Genomic DNA, 6,000 nt, shown 5'->3' with positions numbered 1-6,000 from the left:
CTCGTTGTTACAACGCAAGTAACTTATACTATTCCAACATCCAGCACCCCCTACAGCAAGTCATTGTAATGACTTGCATTGTAATGGCATGCAATGTATCACATGCGTTGTAGCATCACATATTCATCAATCCTAGCTCTCATGCAGGTGATTAAGTTCTTTTCTGCCGTCTCAGGATACAGTATAAACTTGTAGAAGTGTTAAGCCCTTCCTATGACTCCGACGACTACAATTGCATCTTTGGGAGGGGTGCCATTCACATGGAGGACTGAACCTCTGAAATATCTATGTGTACCTGAGTATCAATCTATCTCGGGTGGTGCATGATAACATTGCCCCCATCATAGATATGGTATAGGCTGAATTCAACTCCTGGCAGGCGTTGCATTTATCTCTATGGGGCTGGGTTCAAATTATTAAAATAAATGTGTTGTTGAGATTTCATTACATATTTGGGATGCTTCTCCTGAAAATACCCAGCAGCACGCTTAGGGAGATCAACCGGATGATAGGGACTTTTGTGTGGGGGGGTGCGCAGGACTTGTCACAATGCCGCACAAATACAGGCTAAAAGTACGGCAGGGGCTGCAACTTCCCCACACAGAGTCTTATTGGTTAGCTTCGCAGTTGTCACATGTGGTGCAGATGCTGAAGCTGACTAACGAGATGCTTGCATGGGTTTTTCTGGATCGCTATCTGCATCATTCAAAAGGGGAACTTACAGCTCTTTCCATGGGCCATGGTTCTCCCGGCCGCCTGGGCTTCCCGATTATACATGCCACACACTATGCATGGCGTCGTACCCTTCATCTGCTTTGATTGCCATACACTTTCCATCTTGGGTGCCGCTATTGCGAAACAGGAATATTAAGATTGGGGTTGAGAAGGATGACTGGTCGCAGTGGAGGACAAGGGGATTTGTCATGTGAATGACCTGGTTCAGGACAGTGTATTGGTCCCCTTTCCGGATCTTCAGCATGCTTTGGGTGCCCCCCCTGCAATATAGCACCTGATCCCCTGTTGCAGTATATTCTGACCTCGAAAGGTTTTAGGGAACTATGGCGGGTTTGTACACAACCCTGACAGATGACCCCTTCTTACGACCTACTGCTCTTATATTGAGGTCTTAGTGGTAACACAAGTTGAAGCTGAAGAGTGTGAAAGACACTCACACACATAGCCAAGATATAACTGACAACGAGTGTCAAGTGACGATGCAAAGGGGCCGAGTTGAGCAATGAAAAGTGCAACTGCTGCCAAAAAGCATTGCTAGGAGACAGTGGAGAAAAGAAAGAGCCCAACTAAATAAGAAATACCAAGACCTCAACTTGACCAGCAAGAACAGAAAAGGTCACGAAACCAATGCCAAAAAAGGCTCCTTTCCTGTGTGAACGCTGTTAAGTAAACGCAACCTAAAATCAGAGCAAGACTTGCTAAATACGAAAACCCCCAACAGGGGAACTGCTAGAAATACATCCCAGGAAGGGTGAGCTGCACAATAAAGAAATATCTAAACTTGCAGTGGGAATGATCTGTCATAGAGTGGGAGGATTGATAAGTAGAGACAACAGCTGAGCTATATGAGTAATGATAGCCGCAAGTGAAAAACTCCCAGCTGTTGCAGGTCTCAAAGGAGTAAATTTGGGTGGATTGTGGTAGATATGAGTATGGTAGATCAGGGTAGATTGGGGTAGAATGAACGGAGGTAGATTGGGATGGGGTAAATTGGGGAAGAGTGAAGTGGAGTGGATTGGGCTATATTAGAGTGGATGGGGTGAAGGTGGGCATATTGGAGTGTGGTAGGCCAGATGGATTAGAGTTGGGTATATTGGAAAGGAGTGGGGTAGATTGGGGTACAGTAGAGAGGGGTGTATACTGGTGTAGATTGGAGTGGGGTATGTAGAAGTGGGGTAGATGTGAGTGGAATAGGGTAGGTTGGAGTGGAGTGGAGTGGGGTATAAGGGAGTGAAGGAGATTGTAGTGGAGTAGATTGGGCTAGACTGGAGTGGGGTAAATTAGGGTGGATTGGGTTAGATTGGAGTGGAGCATGGTAGCATTTTAGTGGGATTGATTGGAGTGAAGTGGAGTTGGGTAGTTTGGGGAAGAGTGCAGTGAGGTAGATGGTGGTGGAGTGGAATAGGCTACGGTGGAGTAGAGTGGGATAGAGTGGACCGGAGAAGAGTGGGGGTAAATTAAGATGGAGTGGGGTACATTGGAGTAGAGTAGATTGGGCGGCTCACAGTACAGTAGATTGAAATGGAAGATTGGAGTGGAGTAGGGTAAATAGCAGTGAAGAGGAGTGGGGTAAATTTGGTTAGTGGTATATTGGAGTGGGATAGAATAGATTGGGGTAGAATAGAGTGGTGTGGAGTGGCATGGAGTGGCAAGCCGTGTCATAGAAAGTTTTACACTGGATTGTTTTGTAGTGGGATGGCATAGAGTGGAAGTACATAGAGTATAGAAGAATGTTGTACAGTGAAGTGGTGTAGGGTGTTGTAGAGAGGGGTAGGGTAAAGTGGATGGCATAGTGTCACATTAAGTGGTATGGGTATCGGCAGACATGGGTCCCGTACACACTGTGCCACTGAATTCAAGTTAGCTTGACTGATGAGCGGTGATACCCTGATACCAGTCTCAGAATGCTTGCTTTCAGCCCAGGGAGAACCTGGCTTGGCAGTTCAGGTTGAACTGATCCCATGGGGAGCTGGGTCAAGACTGATGGCTGGGTCCAAACTGAGGTAGCATAGTGAGAAACAAATGATGGACTGGGATGTGGCCACAGCGATTGCCAGTGGCTGATATTAATTCAAGCATTCCATCATCAAATGGTTGTTTTTGCATTTGCCGCCCTAAGTGAGCCAGGTGTTCACAGACATTGGGTTCTGGACTCACTCTGCCAGTGGATTGAAGCTAGCCAGGGAGGACCTGTTCTGGAGGTTCGGACTGGACTGTTCCGCTGGGGAACAGGGTCAAGACTGCTTTGCATATGGCTGGGTCCAAGCTGAGGTGGCATTGTAGCATGGTGGGCAAAAGGATTATGGATTGGAATACGACCCGAATTATTTCAAATTAATGGTACACAGTTTATCAACCCTTTGAAAAATGGAATGCTGATTGTGCCTTGTAGGATTTGAATTTGTCATTCATCTTTCTCACTGCTAAAAGTATTATAATGTATCTATTATATAACAAATATATATGTTTGCATGATATTATAACGGAAGGAATGAGAAAAATACATAAGGAGGAGAGTTTAACAAAAAAAAGAGGGAAAAAACTGCCACTATTTAGAAGTATGAAAATCTGGTGGCTAAATTAAGGAACATCAAACAGATCGTGGTGCGAAACTCCAACAAAGGAGGCAATATAGTTCTATGGACATTGGATTGGTACGTGCAAGAAGCTCTGCAATAATTTAATCAGAGTAACTGCTGCATGAGATCGGATTAAAGTGTACAAGTTCAGGCGCATGTACTGTACAAACAAGAACTTGAAACCTGGATGAATGGTGGCCTTTTATCACATGATGAATATATGTACCTGTGTAATGACAGTCTGACAGTCTGAGAACTACAATTCTCTATCTAATTTAAAAAATCCATAAGAATGCAGTGACTCTGCAGGACGTCCAATAATTTCAGCCAATGAGCACACCTCCAAATACATTGATTTCTCTCTCCGGCAGTATGTAAGAAAACAACCATCATATGTTAAGGACAGTGGAGATTTTCTCAGACTGATTTACAACATCTCAGTGGAGAGTGACTATCTGCTGATTGCGGTGGATGTCACATCTTTGTACACTAGTATCTCACATGCTGATGGACTAAGAGCTATGCATCATTTTCTTCAAGGTAGACCAATAGCTCTGTATAAAAATCCTGAAATGTTATTAAACATGGCCAAAAGATGTTTGGAAGGCAATTTCTTAATGTTCAAAGGGCAATTATATCCACAAAACCTCGGAACTGCTATGGGCACCCGTTTCGCCCCAGTTAGGCATGTTTGCATAAGGGCTGGTGGAAGGAACAGGTGCTGCGCAGGGAACATGAGGATATTTGGGCTGAACATAAATTGGATCAGATTTATGGATGATCTTTTTGTGGTGTGGAGGGGTCGGCTGACTCGGAAGAACAGTTTGTAGAAAGCTTAAAAATCAATGATTTGAACTTATCATTCACTTATGATATAAGTACATCCATGGCAACATTTCTTGATCTTGAAGTATTTGTACATAATGGGAAATTGGAAAATAGATTGCATATGAAAGATACAGCAGGGGATACAACCATTCATGCCTCTAGTTTTCATCCTACCAATACAAAGTTAAGAATACCACATGGTGAAATGATACGTGCCAAAAGAAATTGTACTACAAGCTCTGATTTGAAAAAATTTCAGGATGAAATGAAGAGCAGGTCTGAGCAAAGGGGTTATAATGCCGCAGTAGTAAAGGCGGCATGCATAGCGGCTAATGGAAAAACCAGGGAAGAAATTATTTTTTCGAAAGTGAAAAAAAGAAAACAAAAGAGGTAGAAGCAGCAATAAGATTCATAACCCCCTTCAACTGTAGTGATAAGGAGCTATGAGCATTGATGAGGAAGAACGGGCATATAGGTATATCAGACCAGGTAATAGGCAAGTTGGTTCCTAAAAATCCCTTAAAAACGTACAGGAGGGAAGCATCCTCGAAGGATGCAGTGGTACCTGGAAGCCCAGAGACACGAGGGTAACAGAGTTGGTTACATCCCCAACCAGGTTTTATAAAGTGTACAAGATGTAGGGCCTGTACTAATGGTTACAACACAACAACTTATGACACACCATTTGACACAGATGTAATGAATCAAGGGATCGTACAACCGCAAAATGGAATACGCAGTGTACGTGTTAACATGCACTTGCAAATTAAGTTATGTCGGGAGTACAACATTACTAGTTCATAAAAGAATACTGCAGCATATCAGGGCAATCACCAACAGTGATCATACTTATCCGGTGGCCCGCCTCTGTGAAATGTTTCACTAGAAAGATCTGAAACAAGTCAAGTATTCTGTCATTGTGTCACGTCCCGGCGCAATTAGGGGCAGGGACCACACAGGAGGTGAGCGGGAGCGAGTAATGCCGGGACATTGGTGTGAGGGACTACATCTGCCAGAAGTCGGTGAGGGGCGTCACCTACCTTCCCTCGGACTTCCTTCTTAAGCTCCGCCCTGGGACAGCTCAGGGCTTGTCAATCCCGTTACTTCGTGCAACCGCGTTTGACCTGCCGTCCTCGAGTCACGCTCCTCGTGTCCCGCTGGCATCCTGCAAAACCCGTCCTAATCCCGGAGCAGCCCCGCTGAGCCCCGAACCAGAGTACTTTCCACACGCGCTGAGTCGCGCGTCCGGATACCTTTACGGGGATAATGTCCTCGCTACTCCGACTACGTTGAAGCCAAAGGTCTACCTCGGAGCTTCCCCGAAGAGGCCGGCTGCTTTCAAACTCCTCCCGCGCAGTGGCGTGCAACATTGTATCGTTGCATCCTGATTCGACAGGGTGTTCCTCGGCGAGCCGCTTGAAAGGCTCGGATCCCGTTTTTGTTGTTTACTTACCAACCCCCCAGGGGGGGCTCCAAGAGCCGTTTGTTTTAGGCTCGTGTTTGATTTACAATAACTTTCACTCGCCACCGTAACAGGAACTTCTCCATTGGGATTCGCTAATGAGTGAGACGGCTGTCTCTCTCTCTTCTGGGTTCCTGTCTAATTCGACACGTAAGCGGATCTCTATCCTTGATGTTCCTGCTCTAGCGAACCACAGTCCATCAGAGCTAAGTACTTTTCCTTACATGTATTTCAGAAGGAGTCTAGTTCGCATGTCATGTGATGTGAAGAGGGACACGCTTCTTGAGGTGGTTAGATTAGCCCTGGACTAAGAGAAACCTGTATCCGGCACTTGTAAGTGGGGGGGTTGTTGTCAGTAACCTTATACCCCATTCTTCCTGACTGCTGGTAATTCAT

Source organism: Triturus cristatus, chromosome 7, assembly GCF_964204655.1.
Source record: "Triturus cristatus chromosome 7, aTriCri1.1, whole genome shotgun sequence".
In the NCBI taxonomy this organism is placed as follows: Eukaryota; Metazoa; Chordata; class Amphibia; order Caudata; family Salamandridae; genus Triturus; species Triturus cristatus.
This window is presented reverse-complemented; position numbering follows the sequence as displayed.